The sequence below is a fragment of the Tachypleus tridentatus genome, chromosome 9 (genome assembly GCF_004210375.1).
Source record: "Tachypleus tridentatus isolate NWPU-2018 chromosome 9, ASM421037v1, whole genome shotgun sequence".
Lineage (NCBI taxonomy): Eukaryota > Metazoa > Arthropoda > Merostomata > Xiphosura > Limulidae > Tachypleus > Tachypleus tridentatus.
In genome coordinates this window covers 52,067,600-52,092,882 of record NC_134833.1, presented here as the reverse complement: position 1 = coordinate 52,092,882, position 25,283 = coordinate 52,067,600, and the positions used below count along the sequence as shown (strand labels likewise).

Sequence of the window (25,283 nt, the reverse complement as noted above, 5' to 3'; positions counted from 1 at the left end):
ACCTGAAAGAGCAGATACACCTTCGACCTCTTTCTTCTCCTAATAATAGAAATTCGTTCTTTTGTTTTTTGTCCAGGTCGCTAAGGTTTTATTTAATCCACATGGAATTTTCTGGTGATGCTTCCCACACCTATACAATGACAGATTTGTTTTCATCTGGACTCGATCCAGGGAGAGTCAGATTCAGCTTTAAATGTTAATACATTGTAGCCCTTTAAATCTCGCGGGTACTTCACGTCATATTAATACGCAAGAATATCAGTGGTTATGTATTACATAGAAAATAAACACTTAATTCGGACACAAATGTTTAATATTTCTTCGAAAGCCTTAAATGATATTTAAAATAATTATTTTCTGAGCAAATACATATGAAAATGGAGTTAATATTTGGATCTACTTTTTTGTGCGAATTTACACCTATCTTTTCATATGTTCACTATCGTCGAGAGTCGGGTCAACGCGCGTTTTTGCAGCAGAGCGTGTAGCGTAGAGAATAGAAGAGAGTGTGGACTGTCGTCTCTTTTAGAATGCTCTTGTGGGTTAACATGACAAGTTTATAAACTGGAATATAGACAGTGCTGTAACAAATTTCAAAACGTTTGGAAAGCTATAGCAAGATGAAGGTATTACCAAAGTTCCCAAAACACCACTTTTGGACCGCAGTTTTTTACACAGGTGAGTAAACAAGAAATTTATCAATTCTCGATCGAGTCGTTTTGCACGTGCACTTCCTTGCAAGTGCGAATTGGCGTTTTAACTTAACATTTGATGTACAGTGTTTACTAAGTTGTGGGGTAAACAGTTACACTTGAAGCTTCTTTCATTATAGCTGTTTGCTAAAACTCCAACAGTTATATATCTCTAGTCATTATCTTCAACATTTTTTTGTTTACCTGCTGTATCCTAATTTGTTACAAAGCGATGATGTTATGTTGTCACTTTATCTAAGCGAGCTTGGACTTTTCGTACATTAGCAAGAAAATTATATTTTAGTTTCTCAAGTAGTGAGTTAATAAAATGGTTACACTAGGGCTATCTGCGCTAGCCATTCCCAATTTTGATTGTATAGACTAAAGCTTATAGTCAACAGGACCCACCGCCAATTGTTTGATACTCTAATCGAATGGTATGAGTTAAACACAGTCACTGCGAAAAACGATTTCTTCTTCTTTTTTTTTTGGGGGGGGGTTGAATATCGAACCAGAGATCCTGAAATCCATAGTCCATCACGCCAAACTGTATGCCTTTTTTTTAAAAGTAAATTGGCCATTTGAACTAAACGAGGGTAAAAATAAATAAAATAACTGTATACTGTTTGTTTTTTGAATTTTGCGCAAAGCTACTCAAGGGCTATCTGTGCTAGCCGTACCTAATTTAGTAGTGTAAGACTAGAGGGAAGGCAGCTAGTCATCACCACCCACCGCCAACTCTTGGGCTACTCTTTTATCAACGAATAGTGAGATTGACCGTCACATTATAACACCCCCACGGTTGAAAGAGCGAGCATGTTTGGCGCGACGGGGACACGAACCCACGGCCCTCAGCTTAGGGAGTCGCACACTTTAACACGCTTGGCTTTGCCGGGCCAACAGTACACTCAACGAAAGCAAAATAAATTAAATATTTGTAAACTAAATGCGTAAAATAATAAATAAATTAATACAATACTAAACCTTATAGTGTTTCAGAGTTAGTGTTTAAACTTATATAACGACTGTTACAATTGCACGACTTTCTTATTTCAGAAGAAAAAAACATTTATTCGAACAAATATATATATATATATGTGTGTGTGTGTGTGTCTTATATAATTAAGATTTTGTTTTTCCCTTAAAGTATATTTATGTTATTAACCCAAGTTACACGCATGGAAACAACCTGGCACTGTGCTTCAGGTTCACACATTGTCAATCAAGGACAAGGCACTACAAAGATAGAACTGATACGTTATTCTTCAGACAACAAGATCATTAAACACAGCAAGTACAACACTAATCGGACAGCAAGATGAATAAAACACAGCAAGTACAACATTAATCGGACAGCATGTACAATTTTAAATGTTTTCTCTAGTTAGAGTATTAAATAACATTATTCCACCTGGTTATGTTGAGACATTTTGATTTAAGTCCTGTGGTAGGTTACATTACACCATTTCGTTCTGTTAAACTATCATTTACAAAAGATTCATGCTTTTTCTTACGATAATCAAACTAATAAATTATGCTTCTCTGTGGTGTGTTCCATATATAAATGTGATATAGGTTACGCAATAACGTCTATATAATCTTTATAAGGACCAAATCTCAGTTATCTCCACTTAATGGCTACTTCTTTAGAAAGTGTTGCTAAACAAGTAGCGTTGGAATGAGTTTTTCTAAATTGTATATATAAATACAAAATCTTTTACAAATGCGATAAAAATTATAGATCTCATACAAAAACAAAGAATACAATTTCCATATTTAATTTAAGGTTAAAAAAAGAAATGGAGCGAAAACATTTACGTAATAGTTTAGAAAAGACGAAGAAACTGAATATGTTTGTTTGTTTTTGAATTTCGCACAAAGCTACTCGAGGGCTATCTGTGCTAGCCGTCCCTAATGTAGCAGTGTAAAACTAGAGGGAAGGCAGCTAGTCATCACCACCCACCAACAACTTTTGGGCTACTCTTTTACCAACGAATAGTGGGATTGACCGTAACATTATTACGCCCCCACGGTTGAAAGAGCGAGCATGTTTGGCGCGACTCGGGCGCGAACTCGCGACCCTCAGATTACGAAGCGCACGCCTTAACGCGCTAGGCCATGCCAGGCCCGAATAAAAAGTTAAAAAAACAAACTAAAAACGTTTGAACATGAACAAATTAACTTGTATTTCTGAAATTTTAGTTCTTTATGAACCAAACACATAAGTAAAAATTTCAAGAAAAGCTAATAGTTTCGTAAATGGAATCTATATCGTTTATAGATTTTCTTATTTCCATAGGAGATGCCAGTAGAGTCAGTAATGTTTACCATCAGATTTTTTAAAAAGAAAAATAGAAAAATTAAATTATTTCTATTCTTCCTTGTTAGTTCTTGTAGTTTAAGTAGTCAAACAGGTTCATAGCAACTGTTCGATCCTGGAGGCAGTCGGAAATACACGTATGACCTGAACCAAACAATCGTCCCTTCTTGATATGACCGTTCGTACCGTGAAGTAGGGAACGCGCCTTCTCTTCTGCATGCTGTTGGTTTATGTCAATTCACTATTCGGTCAATCGGCATGCCTGTTGCAGACAAATGTTTCATTCTTTGTGATTTATGTCGTATGATTTATTATCAGTGCAGTTAAATAGCTTAAATCAGCCAATCGAACGTTTACATTTTCTAACGAAAATCTCGTGATAAGTACAAGCAAATAGTGAAAGGTCTTATCATTGTCAAAATAAAGTTTTGGCACATTCCACTGTTGTATTTTTTTCCTTTTTTAGTGAAGCTTTCGCGATATTTTTATAATATTTCGGGACTTATAGTTTCTACAATTAGGCAAAAGTTATCACTCTAATGTTTTCCTATCAATAGTTTTCACCATTAGAATATACTACGTATGATTGCAATTCTCGTGAATATATGGGAGCTTTTCATGACGTTAACCTTAAATAGGCCTCCTCTCGGCTTCAGATAAGCCTCAGATTAGTTCCATATGAGACCGTGGTTTAATATTGCTAAATGTTTAGTGTGTAGTGTGTTTTTTAACGACGTTTATTAATTTCGTGATCGTAAATACCGTTAGAAATTATAAAGACTTGATATTTAAAGTGCCATTAAAATATGATTCCTTGGACAAATAGATGCTTGTTAGAACATTATTTCTTGGACACGTAAATGACCATTATAACATGACTCCTTGGGCACTGAAATGACGGTTAGAATAACACTTCTTAGACACGTAAATGGTGATTAGAATATGATCCATTGGGCACTAAAATAACGATTATAACATACTTCCTGAGATAAGATGGGCTAAACAAGAGTATCAAGACTTGAATTAAATAGGAAAATATCTGAAAATGATATAATGCAGTGCTTAGCAAGTTCAGAATAGCATCTACTTTGTAGGAAACAATGAGGTCATTAACCTTCTGATGACTTGATTTCCATGTCTTTGTATTCTCATCACGTGGATCATCGTACTCTATTGGAGTGTTTAACGGAATATCTTTAGCCTGCATAGACTGGTATTGAATGTACGACCTTCTTTACTATCTCATTTTTTGAGATAATGGTTTAAGGTAGTTTAACCACAGCTTACTCATATAGATCTATATATGTGATGAATCTAATAAGAGTCGTAGTTCATGCACACCAGCACTAATACTTTACATCCTCAGTCTATCCTTTACTACTGCGATATACATTTCTAACGCTAGTTGTTTTCCCGTAGTAACGAGTTCAGAAGGAAACATGTGGCGTGAGTTATATTGTAGCACGTACTGCCCTGAATGTCGCGGTTTAATTCTAAATCAAATGTTGCTTAATTGGTATGTAGCCTGAGTTAGTTTAGAGCACAAAAACAATATCTCGACTTTTATGGTTCCGTTTCAATTCAAATGTTAAATTATACATTGAAATGCACGATTGAATATTCACCTTTCCAGGGTTGTACAGCTTCGTTCACTTCTAAAGCAACAACAACAATATTGTTCTACCTACTTCTAAATCTTCGGAAGTTTCATTCCTCCCTCCTCCAACTTCCTATGTACAACCAAAAGACATCAAATTTACCAAAAAAAGGAACAGAAACATCGATTCAGTTGAACGCCTGTTGTTGCGTTTTATTACAGAGTTAAGCATCATGACTTTCATTTTAAAAGGTATAAAGACTTGCTGAAAACTTAGCTAGTTTGACATTAGAGAATTTTAGTTCATGCAGTGTAATTAACCTAAAATGTGTCATGGGTTGCCATAGATATATATATATAAATATACACACCTTGATGACGTTGTGATAAAAAGTATTTGTGACTATATTTTTAACTTAGTCTAGATCTTACATTTGTCTCACTGTACGAATCGTTGCTGAATACCTAAATTACCTAAATATATGTAATTTCATGTTTAACCATTTTGTTCCCTATTATGAGCTTCAGTTTATAAAACAACAGTTACAGTGATTATGTAATGTCATCTTGTTGTATCAATGTTAGTTTTTATCCTAGTACATTACGTATTGAACAGTTATTCTAAACCAATTTAAACGTACAATTTGTAATAATTTCTTAAATTACCACATCTTAAATTCGAAGAACAAAAGAAATGAGTAAACTATGAAAACGCTATATTCATTTGATGTTCGTTGTTTAACATAAAACTGCATAGAAGGCGCTGGATGTTTGTTCTTCAAGTTTTATTTCAGTGCTTGCCAAGAAACAGATCTGAAAGAGAATCTAGCTTAAGATTAGGTATTCCCACTTATATATCTTGGTTTGAAAGTATGCTTTGAGTTCAGGTACAGGAAACCACCTTTTTTTAACCTAATCTTGCAGGTGTTGACATTGTACCAAAGTACACCTGGATATATATATATCTCTTTTTTAAACTACAAACGCACAACAACCATTCAGAAATATGGTGTCATTCAGACTTTTGTAACCCTCGCAAATGTGATCGGATTACCTCAAATCCGATTATTTTAATACCTATACAAAGGTGTAGCTTTGTTGTGTGGCTCCAACACCATTCACTTTGCCGCTGGCTAGCCCGCGACCCGGACCCTAACTTTTGTCGCCCCTTTAGGCGACGTCATATTTGTGTGTGTGAAACGTGCTCGGTTAGTGCCTTCAACATTCTTTGTGCACTAATAATGTTCTATTGTAAAGAAATAATTGAAACCCAAGATAACATTAAGATTATGACGGTTTCTGGTCCTTAATCACAGGAAATTCATAACAAAAGAGATTAAAATATATAGATGTAAGACGCTAATATAAAGCTCTTTTTTTCTTATATTTTTACATAAAACATAACTTTTTTGTATTATGAGGGCGATTCTTCCATTATTACTTTAATGTATAGATTTCAGACTAACTTAAGCCTTCTAAGCTATAATAACTTTATTAATAATGGGATTACAGCCGAAAATACCCGTTGGAAGGTGGTACCAAAATGACGAATCATTACTTTCTAGTCATTTATCAGTTTCGATTTATGGTACGACGTGCTTCTTGTTAGACCGATATATTAGATTAAGTATATTATTATTAACAATATTATTAATTATTGGATAAATTTTAGTTCTGCACTGTGCAAATGCGTTGTTTGATGAGACATTAGTGATACTTATTTAGATATAGTTCAGTAGAGGGTTAGTGTGCAGTGTAACTGAATAATTGAAGACTATAATGTTTCTATCTTCCTGATACTGTTCATCCCTATCAGTGAATGTATCTTTTCGTTTTTTGGTTTCATGTTCACATATTTGATTATTTTCTTCTGAAAATACCGTCATTATAGTCCAACGTAATGTTACCCAACTTGCCATCAGAAGAGCCCCCCGCTAGTACAGCGGTATGTATACGGATTTACAACGCTAAAATCAGGGGTTCGATTCCCCTCGGTGGGCTCAGCAGATATCCCAATGTGGCTTTGCTATAAGAAAAACACACACACACGTCATCAGAATATTGGCAACCATATAGCTCTCAAGAATCTTGAGATAAATCAATCCATAAGAAACAGTAATTTTCCAGAAGCATTTGAGTTAATAGCTACAACATGAACGCTTACCAGACAACCGCCCTCGTATCCTGCTGAGACAGCGGTGAGTCCCCGGATTTACAACGCTAAAATCAGAGGCTCGATTATTCTCGATGGACACAGCAGATATCCCGATGTTGTTTTGCTATATGAAAACCACACACTACCTTTACCCATCCGAAAAACTTAGAGAGACAAATTAAAAAACAAAGGCGACAAGTTTCGATATTTAATTCACTAATTGAGCGTCTCAACTCTTACTGACATACACACTTCTAAACTATTGTTGCATTACAGCTTGCATTTAGTGCACTGTAATGTGTTTATAATTTTTATTGCGCTGTAAAGTAGGTTTATACATTTTTACCGCATTGTATGTTCTATTTATAATTAATATTACATTGTAACATGCGTTTCTAATTTTTATTCCACTGTTTGTGTTTTCTAAATTTCTATCGCACACTCAAGTTCGTGTTCATACTCTATCATACTGTTATAACGTTTATTTTTATATCCTTATCTCATATAATGTACGTTTTCGAATTATTCGTACATTGTAAAGAGCATTTCTGAACTCCCATTACTGTTAAATGTGCGTTTCTGAACTCCCATTACTATACAATGTGCGTTTCTGAAATTTTATTGTACTATGTAAATTTGGTTAAAGTTCATTGCACCTGAATGTGCCTTTTTAACACCTTATTATACCCTTGTGCAGGTTTGCAACTAGTACTGTAATATAACATTTATTTCCGAGTCTTAACTCTTTTTATATCTTATTACGTATTCTTAAACTCTTATTACATTATTAGCGTGCATTTCTGAACTCTTTGATTTTACTGTTGATGTACATGTCTGATCTCTACACTGTCAGTAACCCACCAGGTGTTATTTTGGTGTGCCTCGTGCTGCTCATAAATTACACACCTAGAAGGGGAAGGGGAAATGGTTCTTTGACCTGATTGCCAGGGTTTACACCCTCACATTCTTCTTACGTAAACAGTTTAACAAAAACAATGATTAGCGTAGCACGATGTATCTTCAGCTTGTTCTCCGACACGAACATATGTTGTTGTGTTCTGCACTTGCATTATTTCAGGAATATTTGAACATTTATCTCTTAATAAGAAAACTTTATATCATTCTTGTGATACATAAACGTAAGACTCAAAATTACAACTTTTAAGAAATTATCTTCTTTATTTAATCAGTTCAAATAAAATTTAAATGAAAATAAATAAGCCAAGACAACAGCTGCCAGAGGTCGTTGATTTCTTGTTCTCATCATTATTTTCTAAGATATCAACCCTTAAAATAAGTTTCGTTGAACAGAATACCACTTCATTCCCCTTTGAGCCAACGTCAATGAGTATTCCAGTCATGCATCTGTCTTACATGTGTTTCTTGTTTAGCTAGTACCAGTTTGTAATACGTTGTTTTCATCGATTAGGCAAACAGCCTATGTACAGGTAGCTCGTGCGACCAGAAATTCTTGTACAGCGATCAAAACCAGGCCATCTATAGGTTTGTTCAGCAAAGGTTCACTGGACACGAAGTACTAAAATTATTGTCCCGAGCTTCAGGCTTAAGACGCTGAAAATCTAATTTCAATACCCTCAGAATATAGTGCATAGTCTATTTTTCAGCTTTGTACTCAACAACAACCAAACCCAATGAAAATTATTATTATTATGCACCATTTTCCTGAACTTATTTCGCAAATAAATGTATTAATTAGTTAATACATAAAGTTATGAACTTATACTACAATATCGTGTTAAAGAATATGCTTGTGTCCATTTAGTATTAGAAACCATGTTATGACAAAGCCTGCTTCTTTATTCAAAACGTTACATGGACAGTAAAAACTGAAGGAATTCAAGGAGTGGTGTATTAAGATGGGTAACCGTGAATTAATTATTTGAAAATGAGTAAATTATATAATAGCAGTTTATATAAATATAACACAAATTTTATAAAATAAATTCTTAACTTTATATTCTACCAAACATACCAGAGCATCTATTAAATAATAGTCGAGGTTTGGTTTCTAGATAGGATACTTAATCGTTCCTCATCTTAGCTTCCACCACCATAAAAATCCCCAGCCACTCTCCTCACTTTAGCTTCTCCCATAGTAATACCCATTATAAGCTCCTAATCCACCATAGTAATATCCATCACAGCTCATCACCTTAGCTTTCACTAATAATCCCCAGCTTACATCCCCATCTTAGCATCCACCATAGTAATACCCATCATAAGCTCCTAATTCACCATAGTAATACCCAGCTTCGATCCTAATTTTAGCTCTCCTCCCGTATAATAACTGATGTAAATAACTGATGTTGATTCATTCAAGTCCTCCACACTTTAGAGACATTTTGTTATGGCCGTAATATCCATGACTAACTTGCCTTGAGATGTTACTGACCTCAGCCGGTGTAAGAGCTGAAGGTGCATGCACTTTAAATTACTGGAAAACTTATTTGTTAAGCTTGTGAGAAATTATGATCTTACACCTCTTCCAACTTTCCAGCCTCATACATCATACACTTTACATCTCTAACATTAAGATAATCAGGTTACAGAAATAAAAATCTAGCTAAGCTAGTATTTTGATGTCGCCGCTTTTCTGTAGGGTGTAGAGACTCTAAAACGAACTTTTAGCCCTGCTAAATTCTGTTTCAAATGTCACTAAATTTGCATACTGCTGTGACCTTAAATATAAATATTCCCTATATGCTTTATTACATAGCATGTATTGTAAGACTTAGATAGACTGACTTTCCCAATGTAGTCATTTAATATTCAGGACAAGCAGAGATACACGTTGACGTTAAAACAGGTTTGTCCGGTAATGCCATATGATTAACATATCACAGAAAGAATTGTCCAGTGGTGCTATGTCAGTAGTATACCGCAGGTTAAACATGGTATTCTCAGTGATGGAAATGTCCGTTCGACTTATTTACAATTTCTCTACTAAGATATTTTGTCTGAAAATTAAAAAGAATAGGACCGAAGTCGGTCATCATAGAATCTCCCTAAGTCAGTTGGAAATACTCTCTTCCACCTGTGACTGTAATTCTTAGTAACAAGAGCTTAAAGACATTTTGTTCCCGGTTAGTCAGCGGGAAATTTACAGACTTAGAAAACAAAAATAGGGTGTCTGATCCCCGCGGTGAACAGGGCAGATACCCAAATGTGATTTTGCTCTTAAATTCACTCACACACTTAATGGCATTTAGTGTAATCCCTGTCTTGCTTAATGTTTGTTTGTTTTGAACTTCGTGCAAAGCTACACGAGCCCTCTCTGCGCTAGATGTCCCTAATTTACCAGTGTAAGGCTAAAGGGAAGAAAGCTAGTCATCACCACCCACTGCCAACTTTGGGCTACTCTTTTACCAACGAATAGTGGGACTGACTGTAATATTGTAACGCCCCCACTGGTGAAAAGACGAGCATGTTTGGTGTGACGGGAATTCGAACCCGCGACTCTCGGTTTAGAGTCGAGCACCCTAACCATCTGGCCGTGCCGGGCCGAGTTAATGTTTGCCAAACCTTTCTGTAGATCATAGAATGTGATGTGTTATTTTAACTCTTTTTTTTTTTTATTTGGTGTTTTCGATATGAATAGAAACAATTTTCTGTTGTGCAGATTGAATTGTGCTTTTCACAAAATACAACTGCTGCCACGGAAAAAAAGGTATCTTGTGATTATTAATTACCTAATGAAAAATTACTGTATCCTCACTGTTTAGCCAATTCTCCTATGCTAAACAAAGTCTTCAGTATAAGGTTCAACATAGTTTTTTCCTTCTATTTTTACGATTTCATGAAGTGTTTCATGACTTTTAGTTTATGTTTGATTTTACCTATGTCTGAAAGATAGTGCATTATGTCATTTAATAGTTACAAGACATTTTTACTGCTACGTTTTTAAGTTCTCGTAAGGGTTTTCATATTAAGACTTTCAGCTAGTATCATCTCATCGTGTCCTACTTTTCTCACATTAAAATTAATTAATAACGACTTTTACTTTATGAGGTCCCACATGTCTTACAACATGATTTGGTTCTTCCTTGTACATGGTTCTTTTCGATACATCTACATCTTACTCCTCTCCCATCATCAGTGCTAATTCAGATCGCTCAAGACAATAAGAATTTTACTAGGTTCTTTCCAACATGTCTTAATATAAAACCTCCAAAATAACATGCATACTTATTTATAGATACATTTTCTCTCTTAAATTGTTTTATTTTGCTAGTAAACCAAAAAGATTTAGAATTCTTTACGAAAAGACATTTCGTGAGCCTTAAATTGTTACAAATTACAATTATCAATTGGTCTCAACAATCAAATTAAAATGAATATTTCAAAACGCTGTTTCAAGTCCTATTGAATCTGGTTGCTCCAACGTGCTATCAAAAAACCAGATGTGAAAACATAATAACAAAAAGGCTGTTATTTAAAGTTTATGAATTAATATTTATCGTTGAGTCTAATATAAAAAAAAACGGTGTCCTGTTCCATGACCAACACGGGGGTTGCACACTTCCAAGTTTGGGTGGTGTTCTGCTTCAAGGCTTGATCTGAAGCTGAAGTCTGCCATGCTTGGTCATTAGCAGTTTCTCTATACGTTCTATAGTAGCTTTTTACCATCATTATCGAGACCGCACCTACTTACCTAAGGCTCAACTGAACAAGTCTTGTTATTAGTGGCAGGTTTGATTTGGACTTTCTATTGTTAAGGGGCTGACTCTTTATTAACGGAACGTTGCGGTTTGAAGAAAAACCCATAATATACTTTTGCAATTTTTTTCCATTCACAGTATTTAGCTTTGCCTACATTTTCAACTGAATAGAAAGCTTATTACTGCACGGTTCTATGCACCTGGCTTTATCTATATACTTCTAAGCCAATGCTGAGGAAACCCTAATAGAGTTTTGCATGATCATTATAAGTAATTTGTATGCATATAATGTTACCTTTAATTTTTTGTAGTTCCGTGAACCAGTTTTATGTAATATATAACGTATTTGTAGCAATCCTCCAAAACGTCATTAAACAGCATAACATAATCTAATTTCAACAATGTAGAGACATACATATAATACAAATGACCCTTCTCCAACTTAATCCAATTCACACTGTACTAATTGTCAAGTAGTAAATATGTCGTATCTCAAATCACTGGTTGTACGAAATGCCTCTTCGTCACCGGATATAACAGCTGTTCTTCTCGTTCGTCTTTACTTTCACTCAAAGGTTTTTATAATATTGATTCCGCAGATTGAAAATTACCCTTTACATTAAACTTATAAAACCAGTGAAACAGTCTTTGCACATAACATTAAGATGTTAAAAGGTTTTATTCTAATTTGTTTTATTGAAAATGTCGCCAAATAATTTCCCCAAAAGAGGATTTACAGGCTGATGGCTGTTGAAACTTCTAAAAAAGCCTTCGTCAAAATTACCAATAAAATACTACATTCAGGATAGAAGCTACATAACCGACTGCATTACTTTTCAGTAAAAACATACGTAAGTTTCAAAAGTGAAAAAAAACTGTCTGGCATTTCGTCACAGACAATGACTGTTACAGTACACATGCACCTCGAAAAACGGACTTCCCGCCATTCAGATTGTTTATTCCTCTCACATTAGTTCATATAAATATTGTATACTTAATTTACCACCAATGTCTTTATATGGTAACCCTCGGCAATATTAAACGCACTATTAGAGGTTTTCACCTCGTCTTGAATCCGAATATTGAACAAGTTAATTTAGTTTTAATTATTCATGAATAATTATATTATGGCATTTAAAAACCTCGAACTCTCCATGGAAGAACTTGTTTTAAACCATTTGTTTGACACACACATTTCTTTGTTTGTAGAACACACTTTTCACCTGAACGGCTTCTAAATGTCCGTGTGAGAGATTTCTCGGCTTCAGGTGTAGCTGTTCCTAAAGTTTGAATTTCTGACAAATAGAAAGACAGCCAATCACGAGCAGCAGCCTTCTGTTACAAAAATCTGTGCCTGACTCTTGAAACCGAATAAAATTCCCGCAAATGAAAGTACGGAACTTCCTCAGCAGCTTGTGTCTCGAACCCCGGATCCTTCGATCCAAAACCTGACATGATAACTACTATATCGTGTCCAGCCTCTCGTTACTTATTTCATAACACTCTAAAATAACATAGAATAGAAACAGTCATTTTAAGTGATTGAAATATATATATTGAACGACAAGTGACTTAGGAATATAATTGCCGAGATTTCAAGACTAGTATTTCACGGCATTTGAAACTCTCTGTAATTTTTTTTAAAATCATTATTGATGACTAAATACGTAGACATGTAAGGGTTTATATTCTAAGATACACTAAGTAAAAAAATGTAGTGATCCTTCTAGTTGAGGTAAATCATATTGGTGTATTATAAGTACCTCATATTTTATCTTTTATGGAGAAATACGGTGTAAATCAAAACGTACAAGGACAGGCAATATGATTATTCCATTTGTTACGCTTTCCCCAACCTAAAAGTCGGGTAATATCACAGATTTATGAAATAATTCATTTACGATTTTGATGTTTTGCTATTATCCCTTGTCAAGATAAGTTTTCTGTGCCTATTTATGAAGAGCCTATCCGACCCACACCGTCTTTTCCACTAGTTAATCACGTATCACCTTTTCTTGATAAGAGCCTTAGCTATGCACCTGTCACGTGCTCAGTAGCCATGTGTTATTTTAGTTAACGTTGGCAGGTATTCATGGTCAACTCTTGCTTTAATAAATTAGAGATCGACTCTATCGAGGCCACATTTTCCCTTCGGCCCATAACTCGTACAAAATACAGTCATACACTGTAGTTTTTCAGAACCCGGGGATTCCCACCCCTTTGGAATTTAAATCATCAAATGATTTGCAAGTAGAATCGCTAAATAACTCCTCTAGTGTTGGGTTTATTATTTGATATAAAAATTTTGTCAAATTTAAACTTCAATAATTACTACTTGAAAGAAGATTACTCACTCAAAAAAAAACAAACACCAACAACAAATGAGTCAGAAATGGAATAATGTATTTTGATGTAAAGAACCCAAAACTTAACTAGCATTTGGAATAGTGATTTTCGATAGAAAATTGTAAACCATTCAATCCGGTTTTCCTCTCTTGTTGTTAGTTTTGTAGCAAAATTAATATCATAGAAACCCGTCTTTAACAGTGCAGCTATTCATGTTGAGAAAAATACATTCAGAATCTTTTCTTTTTAAGCAACTGCATTTCATGAAAAATCTTCCAAGGAACTTGTCTTCAAGACGAGTTTTGGTGCAAGCATAAAAAGTGATATAATGAAGTAGTTGTTTATGTCTTCGGGCCTCGGAGCTTACAAGTAAACCCGCTGAGGTTGGGCTGGGTCACCTTGGTGAGGCTTGACACTACCCCGAGGGGCAGAAAGAAGGCCAAAGAACCTCCGCTGGAGCCCAGTTTTGTGTTTGAATTGGAGAACTACTATTGAATACGTTAAAGAGAGTGTAGAAATATGCAAGCGATAATATTTCTAACTAAAATGACACGAGGTGCACACAAGGCTCAAAAAACAAAGTGTTTGTTTGTTTAGAGTAGGTTAATCTAAATTTCGCCATTTAGGAAATTGGGTCAATAAGAAGTGTAGATGCACGAAAATGAGTAAACATTCCACTTAGCTTGAAATGAATACGAGCTGTTTCTCAAGCTTTACCTTGAATGGACTTAAGAGCCAAAGTAATTTTAAAAGATTGAATAAAAAAGATATTATCCAGTGTTTGCCTTCGAAACTCTCATTTTTGCAAAAAAGGGTTAAACAATGTATTTAACATCGCAGTTGTTCATGCGACGATTAGGAACCTAATTTGAGACTTAATTTTAAAATCGTCTGTGAGAGGAGGGAGGGGTAAGTTTCCGTCAACGATCCGGTAACGTGCTACATAGTATGGAGCACATGATCCGATTACAACGCTGGTTGAAATATTGCGCTGAGGCCAGCTCTTTGTTTGCGACATTAATAGTTGAGTTGAGAACGTTGTTGCAGTGTTTTTAAAGAAAGAGATAGCACTAAAACGTGCCATATGACAGAATGTCTTTAGAATTCCGACTTTTCAAATAATAAAAGGAACTAAAAAAGAAGTCAAACTTCAAATAGCGGATGGTGTATTTACGATAATGTATCTCGACGTTTCGGACCTGAGCCCTCATTCTGGATATAGAAAAAAAATGTCGGTAAATTTAAAGTTCCGCGGCCCTTTATAATATTTATCTAGCTGAAGTTTTTCAAACTCTAGCACCGCTTTCATTAGACTTCTTAAAGACCAGCATCGCCACATTTATCAAACTGAAGTTTTAAACGTCAGCATCACGTTTATAAAACTGACTTTTGAAACATTACCTTACCCCCGCTAGTACAGCGGTATGTCTCCGGATTTACAAAGCTAAAATCAGGGGTTCGATTCCCCTCGGTGGGCTGAGCAGATAACCCTTTGTGGCTTTGCTATACGAAAAACACACTGAAACATTACCTTCTTCTGACTGTACTGTTCTTAACGGATGGTGTTCTTCATGTTACTAAAGTCGAGTTACGTGGTGCAAGCCCATTGAAAAGCTACAGCCTTTATTACTCTTGGTTGTTTTGTTATAACCAAAGTTTGGTGTTAACACTTTATAGATTGTGATGATGTTAAGAAGTCCTATCGTTTTTTTTCAGCCACTTGCATCGTGAATCTTAATTAGTGTGCCTCTTTCAGTTCAACAACTTATGTTATTTTTCTAGGAGGATGAGTTGTTTGAGCGCATTCGACACGCAGAGGCCCGGCATGGCCAAGCGTGTTCAGGCGTGCGACTCATAATGTGAGAGTCGCGGGTTCGCATCCCCATCGTGCCAAACATGCTTGCCCTTTCAGCCGTGGGGGCGTTACATAGTTACGATCAATCCCACTATTCGTTGGTAAAAGAGTAGCCCAAGAGTTGGCGGAGGGTGGTGATGACTAGCTGCCTTCCCTCTAGTTTTACACTGCTAAATTAGGGACGGCTAGCACAGATAGCCGTCGAGTAGCTTTGTGCGAAATTCCAAAACAAACAAACAATCGACACGCAATGCTGAAAAGTAACTTCATCAGTATTTCTTTGATTAAATTTCACAAAGTAATCAGTGAAGTGACTACAGCTTTAAACCTCATCAGATATTAAAATATCATTTCTGTTCTAGTAAAGCTGTGAAGTAAATTAAAACACCTGTTTAGTTCAAGGAAATTGTAATACTACGCCTACCAGTCAAGCTATCTCATATTTTCCTGTAAGTCTTTCTTCAATAAACTAATGTAATAATAGGCCTACCAGTCAAGCTATCTCCTATTTTCCTGTAAGTCTTTCTTCAATAAACTAATGTAATACTAGGCCTACCAGTCAAGCTATCTCCTATTTTCCTGTAAGTCTTTCTTCAATAAACTAATGTAATAATAGGCCTACCAGTCAAGCTATCTCCTATTTTCCTGTAAGTCTTTCTTCAATAAACTAATGTAATACTAGGCCTACCAGTCAAGCTATCTCCTATTTTCCTGTAAGTCTTTCTTCAATAAACTAATGTAATACTAGGCCTACCAGTCAAGCTATTTCCTATTTTCCTGTAAGTCTTTCTTCAATAAACTAAGTTTACCTTTCTAGTCAACTCAGTATTCGGCTTTTAGTTTTCGTCTTTCTTAAAAAAAAAAAAAAAAAGAATTTCGAATTATAAGAATTATATGTTAGTGACAAAAGGTTATTTGGCCCCTAAACTTCATATCTTCTTCAAAATTGGCTTTCATAAAAGGTTCATTCCTTTCAAAAAACAATCTGTACAACAGATTGTTTTCTTGACAAAGAGAGCCACTTTAAAAAAACAAGTCTTAAATTCCAGAGCAGATCGATGTGTTAATAATATAATTAAGTAACTCACTCATGTTTCTCAGGTTATAACTGTAAACAAACTAACTTTCATTTTAACATTTTTGCAACTAAATAAGACTTGCTAATTCTTAGGCAGTCTTTACTAGTAGTGAGGAAATAATTACTCTCAACGACATTTATCAGTTCGTTATGTTACAGTTATCTTAATGACATAACTATGGATTAATGTTTGAGTAACACTCAAGTTAATGTTAATATTATCTCATTTTGAATAATCCAGAACCACGTAATTGTTAAAAGTACATGTTTTTATCTGTATTTATTGGCTATTGCAAGGCATAATATTAGTTTTGTTTGTTTTAGACAAAGCCACATTACATTATCTGCTGTGTACACCACGAGAAATCGAGCCTTGGATCTCAGAGATATAAGTCCATAGAGTTATCGTTGTCCCTCGGAAAGCCAGTGTAGTGCAGAGCATAAGATAAAAACCCCAATAAGAGCTTGTCTATGTACTTCAAGAAAGTTTGTTTTGTTCAATTTCGCGCAAAGCTACTCGATGGCTATCTGCACTAGCTGTCCCTAATTTAGCATTGTAAGACCAGAGGAAGGCAGCTCGTCATCACTACCTACCGCCAACTCTTGGGCTACTCTTTTTCTTACGAATAGTGGGATTGACCGTAACATTAATGCCCCATGACTCTTAGAGCGAGCATGTTTGGTGTGACGGGGATTCGAACACGCGACCCTCAGATTACGAGTCGCACGCCTTAACCCTCCTAGCCATGCCGGGCCTACTTCAAGAAAGAAAACTTATATATTTATAAATAAGTCGTAATATATGTATTTTCTTGATGGATACGAAAAGCATAAATACTGCTATACATTATAGTGAACACACTCGTGAAATTATTTGAAATGTGTTCTACGTGTGAATATAATTTATATTTCTGGCGCTCTATTGCTAATAAATAAATAAGAAACGTGAATCAACTGAAAGGTCTTTCCCTTTCTTATTAGTCTACAAGTGTATAATTTACACTAATTTAATGATACAAATATTGCTGCTGTTCAAAGTAAAAAAAATTGTCGGTTTACTTTGATGCTTCAAACAACTAACTTTCCTGAGGCTAGTTGGACTTACGCACCGTTACCCCGGCTTTTCATTTCCCACGACTGACGTAAAGAAGAAAGAAAACTTCAAAAATATACAGCAGACTAGTTGACAATGTATGCATTATCATTTAGATTTGTAATTAACAAATTCTAGAATAATATCTGTACTTCCTTACTTGGTTTTTTTTTTTTTTGAGGGGTGTCTTTTTTTCGTCCTTTGCTTTTAGATCTAAATTAAAACCCATTGAATCCTCAAAGCTCTTTAGTGTCTTTGTTGAAGAAAATCTGTCAAAATTACCTTTCTTTGCTGAAGAAGCAATATACACTTGACAAATGCAACATTTACTTTTCACCCACGCCCGGCATGACTAGGTGGTTATGACACTCGACTCGTAATCTGAGAATGCAGGTTCAAACCTCATTCACACTAAACATGTTCACACTTTCAGCCGTGGCGACGTTATAAGGTGAGGGTCAATCCTATTATCCAGTGGTAAAAGAGTGGGCGGTGATGAACAGTCTGACATTGCTTAATTGAGTATGGCTAGCGCATATAACCCTCGTGGAACCTTGCACGAAATTCAAAACAAACAAACAAAATTCTCACCTAGCATAGTCTAGAATATTATTTTGCTCTAAATACTGTATACGGTTTAACTGATAAGAGAAAAAACTGTAGAGAGATAATACTAATTTAAAAAGTCACGTTTACTCATCTAAAGGTGATACTAGTATCTAGTATTTCGTACTGAGAAATTGAATTTACAAAATTTTATCATTTCCATCAAGTCAACAATCTGAGGTAATCTCCCTCTTGTTGTAAAGTACCACACGAATCCTGGTTGTTTCTTTTGTTACATCTTTGAAAAACCCAGTGATTGGGATCTTCAGGACTTTCAATGACAGTTTCAAGAGATAATGTTTGTCAAGTTCTGCCCCAGCCTCTTTAAGTGTACGGTTAGTGTTCGTTTTTAGGTTCCTGAGACACATTAACCTGGTATCACTGGAGACATCTGTGTTTACTGTCGCTGTGATCACACCTTCTGAAGTTGAGGGTGGTCTTCCACTCCTTTTCACAACCTGAGGTGTTTCTAGTTGACCCTCATTATTAGAATATAGGAAAGAGTCTGTCTACGAAAAACTGTAAATTTCTCAGGCTGTTATCAGGTCATTATGAAAAGTAAAGTTAAGATAAGAACTTTATTGTGTATTTTACGAAATATAAAATTTGTATTGATTAACAATATATCAAATAAATGTGCATGTCCAACATTTTGTGGATGGTTTGTTAGTTGGTTGTTGTTATAAGCAAAGCACCAAATGAATTTTTCGTGCTCTACCGATTTTTATCGTCGTAATTCTGCTGATTCACCAGGGGGCATTATTTATGCATGTCTCTCATGGTTGTTTAAATAATATCTGTGGTGTGTAGACAAAATACTCAAGTGATCAATTTGTAATTGTTATAAGGCACTGAGAAGATACTCGTATTATTAAACAAAACTGCTTCGTGAGTTCACGAATAATCTTATCAGTAATCAAGGCATTAATTAACACTTTTGTAAATATATTTGTAATTTTGATATTTATATAATGATAAAGGACGGCCAAAAACTTACATTTAAAATGCACTAGTCCTTATTCTTGAACTAATAGAGTAGAAGGAAGGCAGCTAGTCATTAAACCATACATTTCATTAAAACCTAAGAGAATGATTTACGTTAAAATAAACCTGCGCATAGAATGCAAGAATCAGTTAAAAACAAAGAAGATTATGGACAATTCTTTAAATTCATCCTAAACTGACTTGAAACCAAAATAAAATCAGCGACTACGGTTCTCCTTTCACGTCACCTGTTTTCTATATCGCTGATTTTAACTTTTCTTAACCAGTTTTACAAAAAACTGATTTTATTTTTCAAGACAAATCCGAGTAAAACTTTAAACTGTTATGTGTGTGTGCGAACTTCAAACTTACAGAAGCTTGGATGTTACAAAACTATATTTCAGTGCCTGAATGTACGAAATGTTACATCAGTTTGAACACTGTGTCAAGAATAGAAAGATATTGGACGGCCAAAAACTTACATTAAAAAAAATACATATTAGTTCTTATTCTTGAACTAATAGGGTAGTTTTTTTTTTAATTTCGCGCAAAGCTATACGAGGGCTATCTGCACTAGCCGTCCCTAATTTAGCAGTGTAAGGCTAGAGGGAAGGTAGCTAGTCCTCACCATCCACCGCCAACTCTTGGGCTACTCTTTTACCAACGAATAGTGGAACTTACCGTCAGATTATAACGCCCCCACGGCTGAAAGGGCGAGCATGTTTGGTGGTACTTGGATTCGAATCTGCGACCCTCAGATTACGAGTCGAACGCCTTAACCCACCTGAGCATGCCGGGCCAACAGAGTAGAAGGAAGGCATTAGTACCTACCGCCAGTACTTGTCTGATCGAATAACAAGCTTTGGCAGTCAGTATATAGCGCAATCACGGTCCCAAAGAACTCTTTTTAACATCCTGGCCACTAACTGCTAGCTCATAATTTCATGGCTAAAAGAACAGTTATTGGTAAACTTTGAACATGTGCATGACGTGAGGTGTATGGTATGGGATATCATTTATCAGTAAAAATCTAAATATGACTTATATCATCTTCCCTTTTTCTCACGCCCCCAAGTGGCAAAGTGGTATATCTGCGGACTTGCGCCGCTTTAAACTGGGTTTCTAAATCCTGATGGGCAGTGCACAAATAGCCCTTATGTAGGTTTGTGCTTAAATACAAATAAATAGAACTTTTTCTCACGATCTACAAAACCTATTAATAAGTAACAATCTTTTAACAATTACACTTTTGTACAGTGTTAAGGTGAAATGATTTCATAATGCAAGAAATTAAATAAGCGATACACCGTCTACTTACAAAGGTTTTACTCACTTTTTCGGAAAGAGCACGTAACAACATGTGTTTATCTGTATAATGAAGGTAGGCAATTCTTTAAGGGATCGCTATATTCAAGGTTCGATACTTTTGTTTGAACATATTTTGTTATAATACGTGGAGAGAGAGAGAGAGATTTGAAAAGACCACTGTCTTCACACATCTTTAAATAAAATTTCCGTTTCTGACCGTGTAATCCAGTTAGAAATAGCAACTTGTTTATAACGGAGTCATCACACTGAAGCACTGTCATTGTAAGACGCACCCGTGTTCTGAAATTTGACTTTTTATGTGTTCCTCTTTACATCTTCAAGCAGTAAACTTTCACAGTGCTGCAAGTTCTACCTACGATATGTTTAAGCGCTCGCGGTTGAAGTCTCAACGCAAGAGCAAATACACAAAGTAAAATATAAATCTTAGTGGTTGTTGTGGATACTTGAGTCTGTAAAGTGTTACTGGTGACCAAACTTTATTATCCCTGTTTATTAAGTTTTGAATAAAACAAATAAAAGAGAGGCTGCATCAGTAAGTTGTTACTGAGAACTACGCATAATGATATGTTATTTATCAATATGTTGTAACAAAGCAAGTTGATTCTCTAAAGAATATGTTGTGGATTACGAGTTATTATCCTTAATATATATATATATTACGAGTTATTATCCTTAATATATATATATACAGATTTTTTTTCGATAACAAGTAAAAGAGAAGTTAGTCTTGTAAAGTGCTCCTGGAGATACTATATATATATATATATATATATACTGTACAGCGTTCTCTTACGTTTATGTAAATACTAAGTTTTTCGTGAACGCTAATATGACCAGGAGCTCTTGTTTTACTTTTATTTCGTTGCATGAATAATCACACCAGATTCACTTTTCCTTGATCCATTTTCTTCGTGAAACTACTTCGACAACAGATTCGCCAGGATAGAATGAAACAGGTTGACCATGACTTCCCATTCTATAAGAGTTGTTATGATTCGAGCTCCAGCCCGTAATGTGGGACACACTTAGTTAATAATCTACTATTTGAAGTGAACTGTTATTACGAATAAATGAAAGACGTTTTTTTTTCATGTACTTTCCCGTTGTTATTATTACCTAATAAAGCGTGTATTATATACAAAATGAAGCATGTAGCCTGTTTCCCACAGTTGTTTTTTAGATACATACATGACACAAATTCAGCTAAATATTCACACTAGTACTCTTCTGTTAAATATGAAATGTAGAAAGAGCACTCAAAGTTAGTATAATCCCTAATCCTTAAACGTCTACTCAAATGTACAACACTTCCAGTTAGTAAAAATCATGTTTTACCTTTAAAAATCGGATACAGTCTGTTAATTCAAAATTTTATACACGAATCGTTTTATTACGATATACTTTGATATACGTGTTCCGCTAAGTGAAATACTGGCATGTGTTAAATCGAGCCACCTTAGGCTTAAAAGGAAAACCAGAAAAAGAAAGGTTTAGTATTATTTTAAATCCAAACACATAACCCAACGTTCCGTCCAGTAAGGGAGCGAGATAAAATAATTACTGTCCTTAAACCGAAAATATAGCTGTGACAGTTTCAAAATATTTCACATTGTAACGATCTCTGTTGACCTATGTTTTCTTTAAACGTTCCTAACAACAAATTTTATTCAGCTGTGAATGCTTAGAAATAGATCAACTTCCATCCATTAACTTTTTATTCTAGTTTATTATCCAGTATTTATACTAGTACATTTTACTATAAAGAAAATCTTTCAAAGGTCGCTCTGTTCACTTTAAATTATTGAAGACCACCTAGCGATAAAGAAAGAACCTTAAAAGCTTGTTAGCCTGATTTATCACACCTTCCTAGAAATATTGGTTTACTTTCTATTCTTCACCAGAAATGTTAATTTTCGAAAGATTTCCGGTCGCAGTTTTAGCTAGAAACACTAGTGACCTGTTTTGGTTTTCGTAATATTACTTTGAGAATACCGCTCGCTTGCAAAACGAGCCGCACGAGCGTTAATGTTTATATGGACACATAGACGGCTTTTTGAGTTATCAATTCTAGGCTTCTTCAGAGAAATTATCCAGAAAACATGCCGTACGGAAATCATAAAAACCTCAAAAGAAGGAGAAACGAAACTGACAGAGACCACATGGTGTTTTAACTCTAGCGCTGTTTTCTCACAACAGACCATTTCCATTCGGGTGAAAGCTTTCTAAATTAAAAAAAAAAGGTGTTCATTCAAGAAAAAATATAATACTTTGGTGTTTTTGTCGTAGCTTCAACATTGGGTTTGGGTTTGCATCACATCTTTTATATTGATCTGGTTACAGAATAATACAAATGCTCTAAGTAGTTCAAGTTCTTTATCGTCAAATATACAAAAATTGTGTAAATTATCATTTTATCAACATATCATACCAGACTCTCAATTATCTTATTAAACTCGTATTCTAGTGGGATTTACATTCTTATTACTGCACCAATTGTTGACATTACAAAAACGTGTGCGATTACTCTATGTTATTAGAAAAAACAACTCAGTTCAAAATGTTTGGAAGAAATTAAGAGAAAAACACATCCAACTGCCTGCCCACTATGTTTTCTAAACAACAACTTTAGTCAACTGCGTTTCCTTTTCGTCGTCACAGGTTTCCAGTTAGTATTCTGGACGATAATACAGCAGCTCCGTTCAGCATGGGAAAAACTCAGAGGTTGTGAGTGATAATTAGTATTTAAACGGTCTGTTGCAACAATGATATTTATCAGCAACGATTAACCGAAGCAGCGAGGCAAAGAAAGTAGTTTTGAAAGAATGTATTAGTTTAGTGTGATGAAAAACGACACTACATTGTAGAATAATAAAGGTGATCCAGTTGTAAGAAAATAAGCAAACAATGTTTATGTAGACCTAAGTAAAGATGAAATGAAATACATAACTGAACATGCTGTTTCATAAATGTTTCTCACAAACGTTCTAATTTCTGCACCTTCGTGATTTCAAAGCAATTGTTCCGTTTGGAGGCTATTTTGACCTGCTATACACAATGTAGCGTGCTCGCCTTTGAATGATATCGTGTCTTGCATTCATTCTCCTAAGTGAGTTGTAATTAACATTAACGATTTGGTATTAAGGGTAAGAGGGAAATAAGTAGGCGATGAACTACAGTAGAGGCCAGTAAAGGAGAAGTTACTCCCTTCCAAGGACAGTTTTCTCTGTATAAGTAAGTTTACGACTGCTATAAGAACTTGGTTACGTGCAGCTCGCCAGTTATTTTTGTTGCATGGTTATAGCTATCTGTTACTGTTGTCAGAATTGTTAACGAAGGATTCAGCTAATGGTACAAACATCAATCTTATTAGGGTACCCACCGGGTCAGCGTCTCGGTGGTAATGAGAAGATCTATGTTCAACCGAGCGGGAAACCATCACCTCTGTGGTTGAAGTGATCTACAACAAAGACCCGTTCTTTCATATTCTCAATATTTACTGAGTTATACATGTATTTATTCGCAACGATATTCATCCATCTACTTGAACGTGTAGCACGAGGACGCCAACTCAGCAGTTACTTACAGGGACTGTTTGAACGCAAGCAGGCATCTCAGACATCCTAAATTACGACTAAACTTAAATTATTTACTGCCGTATAGAATGAGGCACTAATCAGAGTATTACTTTTTTACTCTAACACTATTTTCAAGAGTCAGTAACTGAAAGATTAATAACAAAGGACGATTAGACAGACATCAGTGAATCATCAGTGCTCTTTCGTTGTTAAAACGTTTTGTTTTTTCGAACACACTCTGACTTAGCCTTCATCGTCAGCCATTTAGTTAGGGATTTATAATTAAACATAATCTTGAAGCGAAATCATTTAATAATAATATTAATTTGAATTCATTTCGCCACGTATAGAGATATTTTGACTGCAGCTTCCTTGTTAGGCTAATTTTCACAGAAAAAAAAATTCTGCTTCTTGTTTGAAAGATGCTAATTCCTTACTCATCGTAATCATGTAACCAATAACAAACTTTGTTATGTCTATATGTATATATAGATATGAATACTTTACCCAACAACTTAGTTTAAGTTGACTGCCCCTCTCACGTTGACAGTGATTATGTTCTAAAAGAAAAAAGGTAAACAAAACTACCACCAGGGGATATGAGGCCACAATAGTTTATTTTTGTTTTTGAATTTTGCGCAAAGCTATTCGAGGGCTATCTGCGCTAGCCGTCCCTAATTTAGCAGTGTAAGACTAGAGGAAAGGCAGCTAGTCATCACCACCTACCGCCAACTCTTGGGCTACCCCTTTACCAACGAATAGTGGGATTGACCGTCACATAACGGCTGAAAGGACAAGCATGTTTGGTGCGACCGGATTCGAACCCACAACCCTCAGTTACGAGTCGAACGCCTTAAGACGCTTGGCCATGCCGGGCCCGGCCACAATAGAAACCTGTACAAGTAAGGCATACGCACTTGTTACTATTTATAATTCTTTCAGATTTTCAACAGGATAATCTTTATATTGATCAC

The 25,283-nt window shown here is 35.3% G+C and overlaps 1 pseudogene across 1 annotated transcript in view; it reads left to right on the top strand.

The window, feature by feature from the left end:
• The first annotated feature begins 464 nt into the window (after positions 1-464).
• LOC143225252 (cell adhesion molecule Dscam1-like) overlaps positions 465-25,283 on the top strand; it is a 62,744-nt pseudogene continuing 37,925 nt past the window's right edge. The window contains exon 1 of the transcript XR_013013749.1: positions 465-678. The product of XR_013013749.1 is annotated as a cell adhesion molecule Dscam1-like (transcript). The remainder of the gene's footprint in view (positions 679-25,283) is intronic.